This window comes from Chinchilla lanigera, unplaced genomic scaffold (assembly GCF_000276665.1).
Source record: "Chinchilla lanigera isolate Chin_1 unplaced genomic scaffold, ChiLan1.0 scaffold00011, whole genome shotgun sequence".
Taxonomy (NCBI): Eukaryota; Metazoa; Chordata; class Mammalia; order Rodentia; family Chinchillidae; genus Chinchilla; species Chinchilla lanigera.
In genome coordinates this window covers 23,262,759-23,285,863 of record NW_004955412.1, presented here as the reverse complement: position 1 = coordinate 23,285,863, position 23,105 = coordinate 23,262,759, and the positions used below count along the sequence as shown (strand labels likewise).

At 39.7% G+C, this 23,105-nt stretch overlaps 1 long non-coding RNA gene across 1 annotated transcript in view; it reads left to right on the top strand.

Annotated features, from left to right (window-relative positions):
- LOC106147890 overlaps positions 1–23,105 on the top strand; it is an 89,897-nt gene that overhangs the window by 1,318 nt on the left and 65,474 nt on the right. The gene's annotated exons all lie outside the window — the stretch shown is intronic.

Here is a 23,105-nt window from a genome sequence, read left to right as displayed (position 1 = left end):
TTTCCTTTCAAAAAAGAATACCCGGGCGAGGATTATTGATCGGTCAGGGATTAAATATTTGCTGGCATACAAAGCATCACAAGTTATCAATGTGTAAATCAGACTGGCCCGCTATTCAGGGGATGTAAATGAAAACCCCGGTTTCTTATGGAAGCAAATGCAGCAGTATCCTGCCCTTCACTCTCCTTTCTGCTCCTAAAAGGGGTGAGAGAGGTGGGGCAGGGTGTGAAATAAGACTTAGCCATGAGCTGACCTTGCTCTTTTAACTTCTGTCCATCTGTTCTTACTGGGCAGATGAAGTAGTGAGCAAAGAGGGAAAGGATCTCAGGGGAGGTCAGGAAGAGAGGCCAGGCCTCGCCTGGGCTGTGACCTGTTCCCTATCCTGGGATGCAGATAGGAGTAAAGGAGCTGACTAGATGCATCTGAATCCACTTCTGTCTGCTCCAGGAGCTTTGACCAAGTCCCAGATGCTGCTCCTGTGCACCTGCCTCTGTTTTTCATAAGTGAAAGCTTCTCTCCATGTGTAGATGGTGGTTTATTTGCCATAGCTCAGTCCTTAGGGAGATAGCTTAAGTAATTAGGTTTCTCTCTGTATTTGTCTTTTCTTCCTTAACATGTGGCATAGATCTTGATGAGTTTAATTAAAGTGACAAACCCTTTCTGGGATGGGCAAGCACTGTTCTCCACAGAGGTGTGTGAGAGAGCATGTATGTGCATATGGGTGACACTTGTAGTCTGGCCTCAGGCATATTAGAAGGTTTTGCATGGCTCAGGGCATTTGTCTGGAGTCAGGGGCCTTTTTATCCCCTTGGCTCTGCACTGAGAGTAGGTACACATTCTGGTTGTTCTGTAGGTGCTTTTTCCAACTCCCCTCACCTATCAGCATGCTCTGCTCCTCTCAGTTCTCCTTCCCCTTCGTGACCTGTGTCTGAAAGAGTAGTAGTGAAACCTTTTGAGGAAAACCAAGGGCTGTACAGAGGGGCAGGGGGGCACAAAGACAGGCTTCTTCATGTTCACATCTGGATAAAATTTAGATTAAAATTTAGGGAAAATGAGTGGGAGAAAAAGTTCTGACATCACATTAAAACACATACAATTGACTTCCTAGAGCTTTTATCTCAAGCTTTTTCAGTATTAGTGTATCCTGTCATATACTACTTATTGGACTTGCGGAAAAGCAGGTATTAAGTCTTTATTTTGGTGAGAAGTCCAGTGATTTGCCTAAAATGGTGGCCACATTCAAATAAGCACACAAGTCCTTCATGATATGTCTACCTACCCAAGTATGGGAATGATCTGGGGTTAGTTTCTGTATATTGAACTCAGTTTGCCATTTGCTTCAAGGTTGCAGACAAAGGCAGTTATTTTGTGGAACCCTCTGTGTTTTCAAACAGAGTCTACTATTATCACAGCATCTTCAACTTGAAAAGCACTTGAAACTTTTCAGGGAACTTTTTCATCTTCTTTTTTCTTACTTTCAACACCAACCATTAAAATAGATTGGGCCAGTAGTGACATTGTTGTCTGACAGACAGTGAAACTAGAGGTTTGAATGACTTGCTGCCTAAGAGAGAAAGGAGGGATGAGACTCATCATATGGCCATTGCTGGGGCTTTCTGCATCTCTTTTTCCTGATATGTAATGAAGATTCCCTGAAGTTACTGTGAAAATTATACAAGGTGATGCATATACTTGGCACAGTCCAAACCTTAAAATGTTTGGATCTCTGCATATTCTCACTATCGGTTGTGTTACATCACGCCAAGGAATCATGGGTTATTCTTACTGTGAATTCCAATCAGTTTGTAGTTAAAACTTCAGATTCTCAGAGTGGTTGTGCAGATGAATTAATATCATCAAATGAGTAGCACCTAAGGTACATTCATTGCAAGTGCAAACACTACTAAATATCACAGGGAGCTAAGACAAAAGCCTTAAGGCTCTTATCTCCATCCAGGGAAAGGCTGGATGGAAGTTATCAGGGTGTATGTGCTGGAGATAAGGAGTACAGTTGAGTCAAACCTAGTTATCTTTGGTGACCTTCAAATGTTACCAAGAAAGCTTCTTGGATGTGAGGAATTCCTAGAAGGGAATGATGGCTGGTCAGAGGTTATTGCAGACTCACAGCTCTGGTAGAGTTTAAAAAACAAAGGAAGACACATGTACAAACAGGGTGCCCTGTTTGTACATGTGTCTTCCTTTGTTTTTCTTTTCTTTTTTTTTTTGCAAGGGGAAGGTTGGGCCCTTGCCTGGGTCATTGAGGTTGGTGGCATGCCTGGGCCCTGAAGCTCCTGGACTTATCCTTGGCATTATATTAGAAAGAGCCCCTCAGAGAGAAGACTCAAGGGCCTAGGTATCAGAGCAAGTCAGTGGTTTGTAATTGCATGATGAGAACTGAGACCTATTAAGTACACAGTCACGGAGCAGCAAAACCAAATGGAGGAAGGTGACACTGAGCCCAGAGCATGTGGTGTTTAGCTGAATAAATGGTACCTGTAAGTGTGTGGGAAAGTGAAATGCAGATGGACAAGCCAAGTCTGTGTGTGCATAAAGATGAGGTCAACTTCAGGCAGCATTGGATAAATAAAGATTCTAAATGTCTCCTTAATGTTCTAAATTCTTTGCCTTAGTTCAGAGTTCTCTTTCAGATACTTCTCATGGACTTCATGGATGTCCATGTTGGGAAAGGAGAACCACTGGCAGGGGACAGGGAAGTGGAAATGGGCATTGGTTTATTGAACAGTTATTACATACCTGACACTAGGGTATATGCTTCATTAACATTATCTTCCTTAAAACTTACGCTATCCTTGGGGAGTTTAAAGAGGAAGTTACCTGTTCCAGAAGGAGAAGGGTATGTGGTCATGGAGGCAAAGAGGCTCCATATGACCCACCAGTTGAGCATAGGGTACCTTGTGTTATGGAAAGATCTACAAGAAATATGTCAAGTAGAAAACATCACTATTGTCTGATGGATTCTCTGCTGTTGAGTATTCCTACAAGGTCTATTGATAAGGGATGCCTATGTCCTGACTGGTTCTGAATCCATTAACATGTACAGTTCAGAGTTGGGCAAGTCTTGTTCTGTGAAGAGCTCCTGCTTAATTAGCTCTGAGGGTTATCTATTTTCAGGGGAACCACTGTACTTGAACAATAAACTCAAGTTCCATTCCTTTTTGTTTGTGTTTTACATATAAGTCATTTAAAGTTTTGCACAGTACTGTGTAGTTAAAGAAAATAGGATTTGCGGGTGAAATAACTGCAACTTGTGTCCTAACCCAGGAATTGAATTACTGTACTGTGTGATTTTGAGTAAATTATTGAGGCCCTGGTATCTCATTTTCTACATCTCAAATTATCATGTGGGATAATCAAATCTGCTATTCAACACTGTGCTTACAATTATATCTACATTAATACTGTATTGAACATTTAAAAATGTATTAAAAGGGCAGCTCTCATATTAAATTTTCTTATCACAATAAAATAAAATTAATGATATAAAATAGAAAAAAAGGGGGCAGGGGATTTAGCTCAGCAGCACAGCGCCTGCCCAGCAAGCGCAAGGTCGTAAGTTCTTTTCCCGGTACCAAGAAAAAAAAAAAAGACAATTAAAAAAGAAAGTAATTTAAAAAAATTTAACCTGCTATATGAATGTGAGTTACTACTTGTATTTTCATAGTTATGTCAATATTTCTAGTAGATTCTAGCACTTTATCCTTTTGGGGTCTGAAAAGGGTTCCCATTCATTTGCTTAGGTAGAGGGAAGCATGATCAACTGATCTAGGCCAATTGCCTCATATCAGGGTCCTGAAAACTCTTTAATTGCTGCATTAACATTTACATTTCCTGAAGTAGTGAAAGGTGGAAGACTTGGAAAAGGTAGAACTCTGGATAGAAACTGTAGCCAGACCTGAATTTAGTTGATCCTAAGAAATTCCTAAATGCGAGGAGAAATTAAGATGGCTACTTAACAAAAGCGAACAAACAACACCCCACCCTGAAAATTACAGATGTTGGGGAGAATGTGGAAAAGTTGGAAACTTTATGTACTGTTGGTGGGAATGTAAAATGTTCTGTACAGCTGTTCTGGAAAACGGTATGATGTTTTCTAAAAAATAGGATTACCATGTGATCCACCGATTTCACATCTGGGTATATCCCTAAAGAGTTGAAAGCAGGGTCTTGGAGATATTTGTGCACAAGTGTTCATAGTAGCATTATTCGCAGTAGCCAGGCGGGAGAAGCACCGTGTATTCATCAGTGAATGAGTAGGTGAACAAATGTGGTCTGTCCTTACAATGGACTATTACTCAGCCTTAGAAAGGCAGGGCACTGACACCATGCTATGATAGGGATGATACAGGAGGACATCATGCTATATGAAATAATCTGGAGACAAAAGGACATGCTACCTGACTCCTCTTGTGTGAAGTGCATAGAGTAGTTGGATTTGTAGAATATAAAGTGATGGTCACCAGAGGCTGGAAGGGAGAGAATTGGAAAGTTATGATTAGGTAGAGTTTCAGCCAGAGAAGATGAAAAAGTTCTGTGGATGGATGGTGGTGATGGTTCCACAGCAATATGAATTTTCTTAATGGCCCTAAATTGTGCACTTAAAAATAATTAACTTGTTAACTTTTATGCTATGTATGGTGTACCATAATTAAAAATTGATATTATAAAAATGTCACTGTACTAGATTTATATACATTTCCCAGTATAAGCGCTATATTTGTTTCATTACTGGAATTTAGCTGTGTATGAGGAAAAAAATCTGGCTCAAACTGAGGAATAAAGAGAACACAATTGTTCAATAAATGCAGTTTTGGGAAGTAAAAAAGTGAAAGACTATGGGAGAACTATGGGCTCTTAATATATAGCAGTGGAAACTTCAGAATTTTTGCATATAAGGTGTTAGGGGTAGGGATTCCTCTCAACCCCATATCTGCATAACAAGCACATCACTTTAACTTAGGTTGCTTAATTGGGGTGACATTTGGCAGCCGATAGAGATATGGTGCCCCAGAAACCCTTTGGAGCACCAATTTTGCTAAACACCACATTTTTGCAGTTAGTTTAAATCTGGACTAGTCTCCTTTGTGAAGGATGTGTGGTGGTAAAAATTGTGAAACTCAAGAGGATTTTGAAAACTACTCATAAGCAGCAGAGGGAAAGAGGGAGAACAACTAGCATTTCTTGAATGCCTATTTTGTACCAGGTGCTCACGTATATTATCCATCTCATCCACACAATTACCTCTAAGATAGGTTTCATATCCACATTGTAGAATTGCAACTTTCCCAGTTTTGCTACTGAGTGGTGATACCAAGACTGGAACCCAGTTCTAAAGCCTGCCTTTTTCAACATATGAAAACCAAATCAAATTTAGTGGCTAGGTTCAATGTTGGCCTTTTGGGAAAACTGGATTTGCGTCTAATCAGATTGGGTTTTGACAAGAATTGTGGAAAGAAGTGAGTTTGTGAACTGAGGTACCACCGCTGTACCACACTCCTTGGATTTAGGAATTCCATTTTTCTAGTTAACCCTCCAAGTGAGCTCTCCCTGGCTTTAGTTGTCAGTAAGCACAGAGGGCAAGTTTTCCCAGGACAGATATAAGGTGTGATTAAAAAATACAATGAATGTTTAAATTTAAAAACAAATTTATTACAGTGAAGGACACCTGGCTATTTGTGCTCCTCACCACCCACCCCTAACACACTTCTTCCATTGGTCTTGCAACTTTTTCTTTCTTTTCTTTTTCTCTATCTCTCTCTCTCTTATTTTTTGAGACAGGTCCTGCTTTGTAGTTCAGGCTGGCCTTGAACTTTCTAAGTAGTCCAGTCTGGCCTCCAACTCATAGTGATCCTCCTGCCTCAGCCTCATAAGGGCTGGGATTACAGGGCCTTGCTACTTTCTGAAGCAGTTCTGAAAGTCCTCTTTTGTGAAAGTTTTTAGTTGTGATGTCATGGCTGCTTCAGTGACCTAAATCAGTTCAAAACATTTACCTTTAAAAACAAAAATTTCCCCTTCATGGTCATTTTGACTTTGGGGAAGAGCCAGATCCAGTGACTAAAGTGAATGAAGACAAACTGTAATGTTTATCTTTGACAGAAATTGCCCTAAATATTTGATAGATACAGGGTGATCACAAATTATGGTCAATGTTAAAATAAAAATTTTTATTACCATATTTTATACAGTATTCATCCCCATCAGAATACTTAAAATATTCCCTCTTACTTTGGATAATTCCAATTGTTCTTGGCAATATCTTTCTTATGCTAATAAGCTGAAAAATTAAACGTTTTGTGTATTTTTGGATGGCCTCCTGTATTTGTCCCACACCTTTAGCATAGAGCTCTTTAGAGGGCTTCCTGGGGACCCCAGCATTAGCATCCACCATCTGAGCATAATTTTTAATTTTTTGCAGTCCTTGCACCAGAGCAGGTAGCTTTCCCAAGGAAAAGCATAGGTGTCAGGGGATTTCTTCCTATGCAGTGCTCTCTCTGCTTCAGGTGTTGGAATAAATGGACCTGGAGTGCAGCGGCTCTGGGCCCTCCCTGAAGGTGGTTCTCAGGCTCCTTTGTTTGGTTTATGGATGGGCATCAATGCATCATTCTTCTGCTTCAGCTGTTGGAGAATCCCATCTTCTCTATTGATTTCCCACAGAACGTTTACTGCTCTCCAAGGTGTGACCTGTACCTCTAGCTAATTTATTTCTGTCATGGCTGCAGGACCTAGCTGAAAGAGAAGGGGTGGGTAGGAGCAGGAACTGGAGGGAGGGAAGCTGGGGAGAGTGACATGGCCAAGATGTGAGAAATAAATTCAGCACTGGAGCCCCCGACTGACATGCCTGCAGCTCTGGAGGGCAGTTCTGTGCACACAGCAAGGGGACTTTGTTTGAAAATCTACTCAGTAAGATGGACGCAGCAGCCACAGGATTTCAGGAGGCCAGGAATTATATCAAGGCCCCATGGGGATGGAAAAGCAAGAAAAGAATGCGTTTGAAAATAATGTGTTGGCTGCTTGGGAGCCAATCACCATATCGAGCCGTACGCTGTGGGTTCATTTATTTATTTTTCTTTTTTAAATGAAATGATGGAAACACTTCTAAGGAGAGGGAGGCAAGTAGTGAAGTCACATTCTCTTCGTCATTATGGGATTTCAAAAACAGGACATTCGTGTGTTAGTTTCTGAAATTGCATTTACCATGAGTGACATGTGAGATATTAAATCGAGCCACTTTGACAAACCTCCCTGTCTGCTCTGCCCAGGACTTAGGGACTTAGAAAGTGAGCCTTTTCATGGTCTGATTTTACTAGATGATTACTTGAATATCCACTTTAGTTTTCCTTTGAAAACAACTTGGAGGGCTGGGGATGTAGCTCAGTGGTACAGCACTTGCTCAGCCTGTATGAGGCCACAGGTTCAATCCCCAGTACTGCAAACAAAACAAAACAGAACAGATAAACAACAAAAAAAAACTAGGAAAATCTGGTAACAAACTTAAACAAGAAAGGATGTAGGTTATTATTTTTGCCTGGGTAGTATTTACATTTGTTTAATGCATAGATAAATGATATTTGAATGACATTTTAGAGTTTTTAAAAATATACATAATTTTAGTTCATTTTTTCACAGGTAAGAAGTAGGTGTTACTATTAGCATTACACAGTTAAAGAAATGTGGGTTCATTAGCCAATCTGCTGCCTAGTTAAGGTCACATGGGTTATAAATGACAAGTCCAGGATTCACATGTGGGGCTTCTGATTCCACAGGCAGGCTGCATTTCAGGACACAAGTGGTGCAGGGGAAAAAAATACTTCACCAAGGTCATGCACCACTGTGCAGCAGGAAGCAAAAGGCCTGCTGGTTGAAATTTGTTCAAACGTTTAGGAAGATACTACTAGGACAAATCAGAACCAAATCAAACACAGATTTCTAAGCTTCCACTTACATGATGCATGCCTGAGCTCAGTCCAGCCTTTGTACTGAGTTTATCCCTAGACATTTTAAATTTTTTATTTTGAGACAGGATCTCACAAAGACACTAAGTTACCCAATCTGAATTTGAACTTGCATACATCCATAATCCCAGAGTGCTGGCATTACAGGTATGCACCACCACCCCGGCTTCACTCTCTCTTGACTGATGGCCATGTATCCACCTCAGAGCTCAGCAGGCCAACGAAGAGGTCCAAGACTTGAGTCATTCCATTTTTAGAGACATGGTGTCTTAGTTACTTTTCTCATTACTGAGGCAAAATTCCCAATGCCCAAAGTTAAGGGAGGAAAGGTTTATTTAGCTCACAGTTTGTGGAGGTTTTAGTCCATAATCTGGCTTTAAGGCAGAGTGGCACATGGCAGCGGGCAACAGTTCAGGGTGGTAGAAGACAGGAAAAGCAACAAGTTATGAGAAGGGGTAAGCCTCTTTCTGTCCCTTATATTGTATGCAGGCTTCCTGCCCTTGGGGGGTTGTAGCACTCATACCCTTAATCCCAGCACTGGACCATGAATCAGTCACAAACTCTAGATGCAGCCACCTCTGAAAAGCCTGCCCCCCCCATGATTGTGTGAGGCTTTGTGGAGGACATCTAGACACAAACCATAACACATGGTATCACAGTATCATAGGAAGGCTTCATTCCAGAGGAAGTACTTGCAATGAAAGAAGAAGGGGCAACCTTTGAGAAGAAAATAATTGCTTGGTATACAGGGATGAAATATAACTCTGAATATCCCTTGAAAACCTGCAGCGATTTTGGAAAGATCTGGACTTTAAAAAGAAACAGCAGAATATGCTGTCCTCCTCGCACAGATAACCTTTGTCTCAGGAGCCAATAATCTTGAGAAGGAATGAGTATGCACTATAAAATAAAATATGCTCAAGAGAAAATCTTACTTATTTTTATATCAACAGTATGTGATGCTATGCTTTGTTGTTTCTTCTGCCTGGATCAATTTTTATTTTTCAGCTCTTTTCTGTTTTGCAAGCAGAATTAGGGTACTTGCAAGATAGTTCCTTGAAGTTACTCTTTGTCTTGAAGTGACATAGCGTTACAGAGAGGACTCAGAACTTGCAGATTAAAAAAAAAAAGCCCTGAATTTGAGCCGTGGCTTCATAACTTATTAGTTATATGACTATAACTTTAACACTCATTAGTGTCTTCTGCATCAAAAAGTAGGTGTACTAGAGGTCTAAAATGTCTCCCAAAATCTCATGTGTTCAGAGGTGGGGTATATGAAAGGTGATTGGGTCGTGGGGGTGCTACACTCATCAGTGGATTAATCCTTTGGTGAATCCATAGCTAAATGTGCTCTGAGGAGGTGGAACTTGGTTAGAAGAGGTATGTGACATGGAAGTGTGTATCTTGTCCTCAGCTCCTACTCTCTCTAGCTCCTGGTTGCCATACATTGAGCAGGTTTCCTCTACAGTCCCTTCTGTCATGTCATTTCTGCTTTGAAGCCAGCTGACCATGGACTGAAACCTCTGAAACAGTGAACTAAATACATTTCTCTTCTTTTAAGTTTTGGGTGTCAGGAATTTTTCCCTGTGACAGGAAATGACTAATATAGTGTAGTAATGTTTATTTTTAACTGAAGACTTGATGTGAGAACCCCAGGAAATACTGGATATTAAAGTGTTGTGTAAACTCCAAAACACTGTACATAGGGAGATAGTTTATTATGTATTATTTGTGTTATTTAAATTTATGCAGATAAATTTAAATGTATGCAACAACTGTTATTTCAATGATCTATATCATAATTACAAATGTTTCAGAATGTTTCCATGTAATATTAGACCTTATTTGTGAATGTGACAACCAACCTATAGCTCACCCCTGCATATCAAACACAAACTTCATTTCTGCTCTGTTTTATCTCTCTTCTCACTTCCCAAATCTTCTGTAGCTTTGCTCAGAGTTTCTTCAACCCTCATCTCTTTCTGCTCTTCTTAGCTTTGTCTGTGAACCTCTTTAATCCAAGCCCTTATCAGTAGGACTCTGTCTTACTGCATTTCAAAAATTTTTAACTACTGGAGCAAGGTGGAGGGGAAGGGTGGTGCAGTGGGTAAAAAGTACCACAGCTGGGAAAGGTGCTAAGATTCAGACATATCCAATCTGAAGATGGAACATATTTTCTAAGAAAAGTACTGACAACAACATACATAAAGTTTAAGTCAGATAGCAGAATAATGAAAATTAGTTTTTTTGGTTGAGTTAATATGGGAATCTGCAAATCACGTGTGACATGTTTTTACTTGGGAAAATGTTTTATGAATTATAAGGACTGACTTACAAACCAATATTTAGAATGAAACAAATTTATAAGTTGAACTTTTTCTTGTTCTGGATTGGAAAACCATACTCCCAAGTTTAAATTAATGAAATACTTTATAATCAATGCAATGAGTTGTGATTGTCGGTCATTGTGTAGCAGCAGATGATCTAGGGTGCTGGGAAGAGCACGGGAAGGGCAGGGTTCTGTTGTTTATCCCTCTGACGCTGGGTAGCTATGTAGAACTTATTTCTCATCTCCAAACTGAAGATAACAGCAACACTGCGGTACTCACTTCCCTGGGTTGTTGCAACCAGTGCTTTATAGAATAGAACAGGCTATTCAGAGAGTTATCTTAGTTCATTGTTAAAATAGGTTCCAGGTTTCTGAATAGGCAGTATTGGCTTTTGAGCGAGGACTCCTGAAGGTCTGTTAATTAATGGTAGGAAGTCCAAGAAATACTGAGGATCCACATTTTCACAAATAATCTGCTTATGAACAGGAAGGGGTTGACTACATTGTGGTAGATACATACAATGGAATATCACTGAGCCATGAAAAGGAAGGAAGTACTGACTACAGCAAGGGTGAGCTTGCAAATGTTATGCTCAGGGAGAGGAGCCAGATGCAAGATTCCCTGTTGTGTGGTTCCATTTAGATGAAAAACCCGGAACAGGGAGAGCCATAACAAACAAGAATGGATTGGTGCATGTTGGGGGATGGGAGGGAGGAATGAAGAGGAATGCCGTTGGGTCTGCTGCTTTCTTCTGAGGAGATTAAAATGTTTTGGAACTAGACAGGAATGATGGTTGAACAGTATTGTGAATAGACTACTGAAGTCCATGTTATGTGCGTTTTACCTCACCTAAAAATACTATTTAAAAGAGGAAAATCTACTGAAGATATTGACTATATAAAAATCCTTCCTGAGCTTTTATAAAGTCCTAATCACTTGGTTAGTTTTGTGAGGAAAATCTTCCCACTTCTTTTTATTTTTTTTTTGTGCCTTTTGTAGCCTGATCTTAGCATCTTGATGTTATATACCTCCAAGAGCCTGCAAATGCTGTTGGAGTATTCTCTTTTATTCTCTCATGTATTCATATACTCATTCATTTCCTGGGTGCCAAGGTGAAGGATAATTAATACATGGTCCAGAACTGAGAGTGAAAAATTCACTATGCTGTGTGACTTTGATGTGTAACTTAACCTCTCTGGCTTTAGGGAGGCATGAAGTGGGTGAATTTTTGGGACTCTCAGCTTTAATATTCTTAACTTAAAAGATGAAAACTGCATTATTAGGTTTCCTTTAATTCTTCTGCCAGCTAATTTCTCGGATTCTTTTACTTTGAATTCATTTTTCAAACCTAGCTAGGCGGACAAAAAAATAAATTACACTTTGAATTAGCCTCTTCTTTTTCATTAGACTTCAATAATGAGAAGAAAATTCATCTCCATGCCAGTGGTGGAACTTCTCTGACCACGTATAACCTTTCTTCATGGTTTTTTTTCAAGACAAAAAATGTCCAAAGCAGGAAATTGATACACTTCTAAAGTTTGAAAAGCATCAAAATGATTTCTATCTTTAATTATAATATGTAAAAGAAAACAGATGCTTCCATAACTTAATAGCCCATCAAAACACTATCTTCAAGGGTCATTTAACATTTCCATGATAAACTGCTATTTTTAGAAGCTTATGTAACCAAACAAAGAATGTGTTCTTGGCTATGACCAGGAAGACAAATTATTATCGTGGGAGGGACAAAGGAATCTGAGCTGCTCATGAGAGAGAGCCAATTGCCGAGGACATTTTAAAGAGTGCTCTTTCTCTTTAGTCTCCATTTTCTGCAATCAGGATAATGCAGTGCCTTTCAGGTCCATTTTCATTTTTGAAGTGCTCTTTCATCATTGGCTAATAAATACTCTTCAATGAATTTTCCTCCTTGTCCTGGAAGTTAGAGGAAAAACGAAGGTAATCGTTTTCTGTTTTGTAAGTATTATTCCCTTCTGGGCTTCCCCTCTTGTTCTAATGGAAACATGAGAAATAAATTATAGTTGCCCATTTGAAAGGACCAATGATTATCATTCTTTCCGTATAGAACACCTGGAAATTTGCATCAGATATTAATGAACTTCAGTAACTACTCAGCCCTAACAGCAGGAGGAATGTCTGTCTCCCATTACCAATCTTTGTACTGTTTGTGTCTCCTGAGCACGGTTAGGAGTTGGGGTCCCTGAGGGTCTTTATCAAGCAGCACGGTGTGGTGGTTGAACTGGAAGGCAGGAAAGTCGAACATAGGTTACAGTGGAGGAGCAAATAGTCTGTTTTCCAGAGTCCAAAAGTTATGGTTTACGGATTTTCTATTCTTCCCTAATTTCCATGCTCCTTCTTTCCTACCACATCTTAGCTCTGTTTAGATTTGGGTATCTTTGCAGTTTCTATTGTGTTGCATTTCACCACATGTACCTAAAGCTGCTCCTAGACAGTTTTACCTGCACTTGAGCTTGGAGGGAAGGCCACTTGATTTGTGGCATCAGCCATGTTTTGCTGCGGTTCTGCTGCTCTCTTGTTTACTGTGATGTGATTCAATTTAAGTGAAACCCAAGCCATGTGAGTAATTTTAAATTGGGGGGGATAAACAGACTTAAAAAGTAAAAATAAACGGGTGAAATTAATTTTAAGAGCACTCTATTTAAGTCTATATATCCAATGTATTATGATGTAGTCAGTGTAAAAACTCTTAATAAGATAGTTTATATATTTTTAGTAATTTTGTGAATGTTTATAGGTAGTTTATACTTAAAACACATCTTGATTTGGACTGGTTACATTTCAGGTATTTAATAGCCGTATTTCAAATGGCTAGTGACCACTGTATTGGACGATCGAGGGCTGTCACCATGGATGGTCAACAGTGTTTTAATGAATGCTTTTAAATTCTTTTAAAGTTTGAAAGCATTTCTGAGTTATTTACCACAAAGTCAAAATGTGAGGTAAACTACTATCAGTTTTGTCATAATGGAGCACACTTATCACTCCTTACTCACAGTTTTACTCTTTGTAGTTTTAGATACCCGTGAACAACCTTGGTCTGCCAATACTGAGTGAAAATTCCAGAAGTAAAATCTTTAAAACAATAAGTTTTAAATTGTGTGCTGTTCTAAACAGTGTGATAAACTATCACATCATCCCAGTCTGTATTACCTAGTATGTCAGTCATCTCTTTGTCTAGCACATCCATGCGGTATGCACTGTCTGTCCATTTGTCACTTAGGAGCCATATAACTTATCAGATTGACTGCTGTGGTGTCACAGTGCTTCTGCAATATATGTGTACCCATGTTTAGAGCAACACAGTTTGTAATAGATAATTCTTAGAAGCAACCCACATGCCCATCAACCAAGGAATGAATAAAAAAGGTGAGTTCTTTTTATGCAATGGAGTACTACTCAGTCATAAAGAAGGATGAACTTGAGACATTTGTAGGTAAGTGGCTGCACCTTGAGACCATAGCCTTAAGTGAAATAAATTGGTCACATGTATGTAAATATCACATCATTTCTTTAGTGTGAGAAACTGTACGTGTAAATAAGGACCAAAGTCTATAGTTGGTATGTGAAATAGGAAGAAATGATTCAAAAGTAAAGGGAACTGGAGAGGGGGAAGGAGGAAAGGAAGGAAGGGAAAAGAAAAAAAGATAAAGGATAAGATGGAAACAAAGCTTTGTAAATAAGGAGGGGAAGTGGGATTGAAGGGAGAGGAGGAGGTTGGGAAAAAAAAGCAGAATCCAGATATATCATATACAGGTACAAATTCCCTATGATGAATATGATCATTAAGTATATCTAAACTGTACCAATAAACTTAATAAAAAGTGATACCCTAGAAATTCCCCACCTAGAATTAAACATAACTACTATTACAGCTCAAAAAAAACCAAAACAAACTAACAAACAACCCCCACCCCCAAAAGCAACCAACTACAGTGCCACATGAGATGTGACAGAATGGAGAAACAGACAACTAAAGTACACAAACATGGCTGAAGGGGAGACTCCATCTCCTAGCTCAGGATGTGGGTGGGCCTTCAGAGGCAATGAGAACAGGACTGGTGTTCAGAGCGAGAGCTCACTGGCAGAAAATGGAGAGGCAAGTAGCTCAAAGAGAAAGGAGGCAGTGAGGTGGTCCTAAGGAGAAGTTTCATCTCAGGGAGTGACATTCTTCCAGAACCTTCTGGGCTGTCTCAGGAGTCATCTAGATTCCAAGGAGTTGCCCATGTCATGCTCCTTACAGTTTGTTTGTGCATGTTCAAAAAGTTCTTAAAAGTTTTGAAGAACAAAGAGTTTACAAGTTTACTGTTGTTTAAAAACCATCACATCAGTGACTACTTTAGTTTAGTCGCATAGATAGTCCTAGTGGTGAAGAGCTCAGACTCTGGGAGCTACACTGCCTAGACTTAAAATCCCAGCTCTGCTACTTGCAGTTCTATGAGATCTATCCTGCCTCAGACTCAGTGTCCTCATCTGTGAAGGGGGAACTAATAGTAGACCTTCCTTGAAATCTGTTAGTGGTAATGACACGAGCTAAAGTTTGGAAAGGGTACAGAATAGCATCTGGTTTATGGTAAATATCTTAAATGTTTGTTACATTGAATATAAGCTACAAAATTCTAAACTGCTAATGGCAAAGAGCTCTCTGTGTAGCTGGTATGTGATCAGGTATTTCTGTTTTATTTTTCCTCCATTCCCTCCCTCCTTCTTCTTTCCTTCCTTCATTTACTCCTTCGCTCCCTCACTCTCTTTCCCCTCTATTCCTTCCTTGGAAGTGAGTTTGCTTATTGTCAAATTGGTTCAAAACCAGTCATTTGTACATACTAGCATGGTGGAGATTGCAGGGTATGTACAAGACTTTTCTTTTAGTATATACAAAAACAATTTTAATTGTTCCAAATATCTAAATTATTCCCTTGCATATAAAAATATCCAAAAGAGGAAGTTTCTCTTGAAACAATACAGGAGACTCAATGTTGGGTTATATATGAAATGAGCAGTGCTGTAAGTAGAATCAGAGTGTTGTCACATTGCAGTGATTGACTTGCATTCCCATAAAAGTGGTTAAGGAAAATTTCAAACAGATATAAAAATACAGAGAACAGTACAGTGACACCTTGAATATCCAACATTTAGAATTTTTTTTTTAGTATTTGTCATATTAATTCATTTTTTCATTTGAGTATTTTAAAGCAAATGCCTGAAACCTGGCAATTTTGACTCTTAAATATTTAATTAAAAATTCACAGAGGAAACTTTCTCTTGTAACCACAATATTCTACCTACAATACTCTTTCTTTGGTTTACCTGATCTTTATTCAAGTTTTTCCAGTAGCCTCAAAGTCATTTTTTCAGTTAGTCTGTTGGAATCAGGAACAAGTAGGACACGTATACTAGTACAGTGGGTTATCAAGACTCTGCTGCTGCTTTTGTTCTGGGACACTGTGTGTTCCTTTGTGAGCTTGAGAGAGGTTTATTGTATGATGGGCTTGAGATTGGAGACAGCCCCGATCTTAGCTAGTTGTCTAATTTACTGTAGTTAGAGATACTGCTGTCAACAAAGGTACATTATAATTATGTTCCAACAAGTTTTTTAATCATGTCAATTATATGTAGCCTAGGTAGTGAAGATGGTGCTATACGAGACACTGCAGGCACAGAAATGACCAAGACATAATCCCTGGACTCAGAAATCAGGCAGAGACAAATATGACATTTAATTTGAATGACGATGTACAAAGATGCTCACATGGCACAGAGAGATGGTTATTAATGGTTCTGGAGGGGAATGTGGGGCTGACATGAAATACATAAAGTCCTCTTTGAAACAGAGTTTGTCAATGCAGAGGAAAGAAGACACTGCTCTTCTGGTATCCATGATGTTAGGGGCACCTGCGTGCATTGTGGGGCTGGGCAGCTTATGCAGCAACGGCTTTAGGAAGAAGTGAAATGACTTGAGGTTCCCCTGAACAAGTCAGAGAAAATCCTGAGGCCTGACTGTGCTGGAGTTATGAGTTTCTGCAGTGTGACTAAAGTGTGCCTTGACATTGTGTCTTTAGGACAGCCATGAGAGCCCAGAGCTGTGGATGCATGCTTGTGCCTTCTTGCTGTGTTGGGACACATTAGGCAGAGAATGCTGGTGCTTTTGTAGCCCAGTTGGCAAGGTGTGTAGTGATGAGAGACAGGAGAGCCTGGGTTCTGCCTTCCATATCTAACACCCTGTGTTAGTGACATGCTGCCTGATGTTTCATTTCATTCCTCAGTGACCATAAATTGTGTGGGGCCTCCACAAATATGCTAAGCTTGAGCAGCATTTGAGAAATGGTTACTGTCGCCCATGAAACAGCACTCTAAAGAAAGCACAGAAGCACATATGCCAAACATCCCAACAATTTCTCTCTTAGGCCTTTGCATTAGATATTTCTTTTCTGTCTTGTGGTCCCTTAAAACTAAGCTGGGAATTCATTTTGTTTCTGTTAGCGTTTTGTGTGTGCAATCTATGACACATTACAATATATGGCAGTGTATACTATGCACGATGCTAGCTCCCTTCTATGTCCTACGTGTTATTGGATGGCTACTAATGAGCCAGGCCTGAGCTGGTTTGCTCAATTGAGCACTTCTGGACTCTCCATAGAAAACTATTGCATTCCAAGATGAAGTTAAAGGGTAAAAAGGTCTGGGGATTTAGCTCAGTGGCACAGCACCCGCTTGGAAAGTGTGAGGTTGTGAGTTTGATTCCTGGTACCCCCCCCCCCAAAATGATAAAGGATAAAGAAATATCAAATAAATGTACTGGTGAAACTCAGGTTAAATATGGACTGCTTACAGTCACATGTAGCATTCATTACTATCAAAAATAAAGAACAATTTAAAAATGGAATATATTGTGATTATATCACATCTCCACCATAAAAATCACCACTTTTAATTTTTTAGGATCATATTTTCGAACTGCATATTATATTGACTGAATATCTACTTCGTTGAGTGCTGTAGGAATGTGAATGAATAATCTTCATTGTCAAATGTTAGAGTGAGACTAAGCAACATAAAAACTGACCAGGGACCAGGGGCCTGGTAATGATGAAGGCGTGTGGAACAAGGATCGTTTCAGATGAATGGAAAGAGGAATTACCCAGGTAGTTTTTTGGTGTGTTCCTTTGCCAACAGTGTCACAGACACATTCAGAATTTTAAGCATAGAAGTTAGAGAATTAGGGAGATGAAGTGATTACTTGCTCCACTCTGTTTTTCTAAGGCTTGAACACTGTCTTTAGATCTTGTTGATAGATGTGTAATGAGTTTCCCTTAAGACATGATGTTAAGATTTTCATGAAAGAATAAAGAACTTTATATAGAGAAGAATCTTTGTCATGACTGCATCTACACATCCTTTCTCATTGTATCTGAAACAGTGAAAATTCAGTAAAGAAAAAAACTTGATAATTATTAGAGAAAGATTTTCCCTAAAATACAAAATTTCCTTAAAGCGTACACATTTATTGTAAAACTCTGAGCCCATTAGTTTAAGTCTCCCAAGGCTTAGAAATGAAGAATTTTAGAAGCATTCCATTCCATTCGATCAATAACCACAGGAACACCCATGCCCATCCATCTATGCACATGTGTGTACTCACACTGACTCCTGTGCGTTGGTACTCTGGTCCTCTGAGCTTCATTATCAGGTTTAGAAATCAAAGGTAGGTAAAATGATATGAACTGAAAGTTGTACTTGGCAGGTTTTAGACCTTAAAAGTTAGTGTATCATCAAAGAAATAATTCCTTTCTTCTGGAACTGCTTGATTTTTTTCCCCTGACAGGTTCTCCTCCTCTTTTGAAACACTCCCTTCTTAGAGGTTTTGTTTAGTTCTGTCCATGATCCACTTACTAAAATTATGTCATTTGGGAATAAGATGTTTGTGGCATAGCTGGGTGCTTTTAATGGAAATACAAGAGGAGATGTCTCTGACATATATACCTTAAGTATATTCCCATATATTGAATGATCTCTGATGCATTACTGGAGATTCATAATGACAGATGGGCAGAGGAGAAGGAAGCACATTCCCCAAGTGGGGATTTCTTTAGAAACCAGCATGCCTTCCAAGGTGCTTTGCACTATTTTTAGCAATTGGGGCTCAACACATTCATCCCCAGCAGAAGATTTCTGCCAAAAAGCTGCTTGAGGAAGGTTTGTTGCCAAGCACTTTGCTCCAAACTAGAGTCAACTATGCAGTGTAACCTTAGGTATGAAAAAGTCTAGATCTTCAATGGTAACTCTATTTCAGCTATATGACTCTGATCATGTCACCTGTGCTTCTTCAGTCTTGTGATGGCAATGGGAAATGATCTGTTCAATTTCAAATGCTAAAATAAGTTATGAGAACCTTTTTAGGTGATGAGGGAGATTACGGAAGTTTCAGCATACCCTGAAACTATCTTGGTTATACATTGAGTATGGAACTAATTAGGAAAAATGTTTCTCCTCCTTTCTTGTTTTTCTCAAACCTAACCTAATTATTTGATGAGTCAGAATTTCTTCAAATGTAATTACACACTCTTGGATAATGCAAACTTTCATTTTGGGGTGAAAGGCAGTAGTATTTGATTGTGTACTGTGGGGTTAGTTACATGCCACTTTCATGGAAATACAAACCTAGTGTCTGTAACTGAAGTGTAATAGCAACATTTTGCCACATAGTCTTAAGAGTGTCTTTTCCCTTTTCTTGTTTTTTCTTTGTACTACTCTATCTGACCCATGTGCACCAGGTGTGAATCTGTGAATTATTTTATATGCTACCATTCTTTGCCATGTTCCATAAGCTTGATCTGCTTATCAGAACCTGATTTCTCTTTAATCATACTTTTAAATTGCACACAAGCTAGCTGCTATTTTCACCACATCCATTGTCTTGGTTATTTTTCTTTCCTTGATGAGACAAAATATGTGATCCCACAATTTAAGGAAGGAAAGGTTTATTTAGCTCACAGTTTCTGAAGGTTTCAGTTCGTAATCAACTGGCTCCAAGGCAGGGTGGAATGGCTGAGGGGCAACCATTCATAGCAAACAAGGGTAAAAAGGAGAGAGAGCATGTCTCTTTTCCCTCCTTATATTATATGAGGCTACCTGCTCGAGAGCAGGTATAACTTTCACACCATCCCCTGCCCTCCTTTTGCACCAGCTGAAGAATTCTACAAAGTGAGGACCCTGACCCCCTGCTGAGTGGAGCTGGAAGCGCTATAACTCTGTTTCCTAAGGTGAGGGCATGAAAACAAGAGGTCAGGGTTTAACATGGTGTCTTTGGAAAGCCCACCTCACCCCCCATGATCACATGAGGCTTTTGAGGGACATACAAACACAAACCATAACATACCACCCCCGGACCCCCAAAGACTCTTGCACATCCCCTTATGCAAAAGGCATTTAGTCCACCTTCAAGTGTTGCCAAAGTCCTAACAGTTTCAGCATTGCAGGAAAATCTTAAGTCTCAAGTCTCCTTTGAGATTTAAGGCAAACTCTTAGTTGTGAGCCCCTGTACAAACAAAAACAAAGTTAAACACTTCCAACATTCAATGGCACAAGAAAAACATTTTCATTCCAAAAGTTACAGACAGGGGAATACGAAGGTTTAGGACCAAAGCAAGCCCAAAATCCAGCAGGGCAAACATTAAGTCCTGTAGTTCCATGTGCAGCATCTGAGGCAATCTGTGACAAGTCATGAGCTCCAAAGAGATTGAGTGGCTCTGCTCCTAAGGTACTTGTGATGGTTATAGCTCCCATGGCTCTTTCTTGGGCTGGCTTTGCTCCCTTCTTACAGGTTTCCTTAGATGACCACGTTTCTGGCTTTTCCAAACTTCTGGGGAATCAATTGCATCTTTGGCTTCACTCTCACAGCTTCACACTCTGCCTTTTCAGGGGCACATTGTCTGGCCTCTGAGGCCTTCTGAAATTGGGGTGGAAGCTCTCTTAACCTCAGAACTCTTGCATTCTGCATATGCCTAAAGCCAGTGCCGTGTGGATGCTGTCAAGGTCTGCTGCCAGCTAGAGCATTAGCCAGGATTTTCTCTCTCTTGGGTGTAGGGTTCGAGTGCCTGGATTTCTGAGTACTCTAAATCCAGTTCTGAGAAACAAATTTTCTATGCTGTTGCCATTCTGGAACATGGTGCAGCTGCCGCCATTCTAGAATATACTTCTCTGAGGCTTTCTCCTCAAAGCAAAGTCTTTCACTTTTGCAGTTTTGAGGCTGCAAAGGGTGGAGACTTACTGCTTTGGCCCTCAGGGCATCGTTTGTATTCTGTTCCTTCTCAGCAATCAAGATCTCTGTTTTATCTTTGTAGTCCACAGCTTTATTGGAGCTTCCTTTTCTTTCAAACTCACAGCATTTTAAATTATTCTGCTGGGCTTTTTGCTCTTGATTCTCAACATAGATCTGGCTAAAAGCCCCAACAATAGCTGTGCCACTACTTCAACATTAGACTGCCCGGAAATTTCTTCTGCCAGATTAATTAGCCCACCACTTTTAATCTTATTCTCAGGCAAAGTCTTGGGACATGGGCAAAATGCAGACAAACTTTTTGCCAAGACATACATCATCTGGACTGCAACAGCCAATGTAGCTTTCTTCCCAGCAGAAACCTCCTGAATCTGGTCTTTACCAGCAGGATTTCCACCAGCATTCTGGTCTTCTGAGCTCTGCCCAGACTCTCCCATAGAGAACAGCCGAAGTCGGTCTAGCTCCGCTTTTTTAGGTGACACCTCTGAACCTTTCCAATCTTTTCCCACAAGCCATTTCCAAAGGCTCTTGAACCACATGATCAGGTAGAGTCACAGCAATGACCCCACTTCCTGGTACCAAATTCTGTCTTAGTTACTTTTCTCTCATTCCTGAGACAAAACACTGGATGCCCAAAATTAAGGAAGGAAAGATTTATTTAGCTCACAGTTTGTAGAGGTTTCAATCCATAATCAGCTGGTTTCACAGCAGGGTAGCATGGAAAAGGGACAACAGTTCATGGTGACAGAAGACAGCAAAAGCAACAACACCAAAAAGGGGGAGAGCAAGCCTGTTTTCCTCCCTTATATTGTAAGCTGGCTACCCACCCTAGGGCAGGTGTAGCACTCACACCATCTCCGTGTTCTCTTGCACAGGTTCAGGATGTTTACAAGTAAGGACCCTGACTCCCAGCTCCTGAGTCATTCAGTTAAACTTCTAAACTTTGTTGACACAATGAATCAACCATTTCAATACCCTAGGGTGTAAATAGCCTCCCTAGGTCATGTCCTCTGTACCCTAGGATGCAGGACTGCTCAATTACTTAGTTAAGCTTCTAGACTTTTCAAGTTGACACAATGTATCAATCATTACACCCATACCTTGGGCTGACAAAGCCTTTTTCCCAGCAAAGTTTTCCTATCTGGAGTGGGTGGCTGTAATTGCAACAAGATAGGTAAAATATCTATGCCAAGGTGTACTCAGGCCAAACCCGGATGTTTCAGATTCTTCAGTGTTTGAGTAGGAGAGATCTGAGATGTCTTTGGAGCCACTGATTTAATTTTACAGATCATGCAAGAGAGACTCAGGAATAATGTGACTGGGTGTTAAGAGCTGATGATTCACCAGGAGACACAAGTGTCTTTGGGGAAGACTACAAGAAAGAAATCCTAGGTTAATGTATAATTCCTACTGAAAATAACTGGGGTCAATTGGAAATGAAGGAGATTAAACATTATCATCTTGTTTCTCTGAGCTAATAATATTTTTTGAACTTGGAAAAAGTTTTCTTATTGCAGATTGCAAATCAGAACACATGTAGCCATAACAGGCAGGCACTTGTGCTGCTGAGTTATATCCCTGGCCCTATCTAGCCATAACAGGCAGCATCTTTAGATGTTTCAGTTTGTTTTGAAAATGTAGAGCAGAATAAATAAAAATAAAAGTTTCCCTGTTTTTTGTTTTAACCCATTTATCATGCTTATCACTCCCAACCAGCCACTCCTTTGCCTCTCTTCCCTGACTTCAGCCTAAAGCCTCATTGCAAACATATCCTTATGGCTTTTATCCTGTTCTGATCTCAGTCCATATTCAGTACTTGACATGGCAGCCTTGAACTCTGCACTGCCTATAGTTCTTAGATTTTTTTTTTTTTTTGGCCTTTGTTTCCACTGTGTTTGGATATTGATCTGTTAAACAGATGATGAACAAAAACAAGGAGAATAATGGCAAGTCTGAATTGCAAGTTGGGTAGGAGGTCTTCTGTTTGGAACTGTCAATGCAGAGATAATGCCATTTATTCCACAATTACAGCAATGTGATGTGACCGCTGTTGGAACCTCCTCCATTCCAGGGACTAACAAGTATGTTCTGAGCAGAGTACCTCCTCCAGGGGATCCTGTATTATACCAATACTTCTGAGATGTGTAGGACTTTCATCCCTGGGACATTCTACCTCTCATTCAGAATTTTCTATTTTAGGATCCTTGATTATTCAGCATCTCGCAGTCATTTTCTTTTTAAAAATTTTTTTATTTTAAAGAGAATAAAGACCCCCAAGACAATAAAAACAGTGCAGAGTTTCAAAACCAGGTGATAGGAAAATAACAATGGTTATTATATTGCATATTGTTATCATCAAAGTAGTTGCTCAGATTACAAGATATAGCCATGCAAAATAGATCAAGTAATATAACCACTAACTGTTTCTTTCAATGAACTAATAGAGATTAGTAGTACAATTATCTTAGCTATCTTGTGTGTGTATGTGTGTAT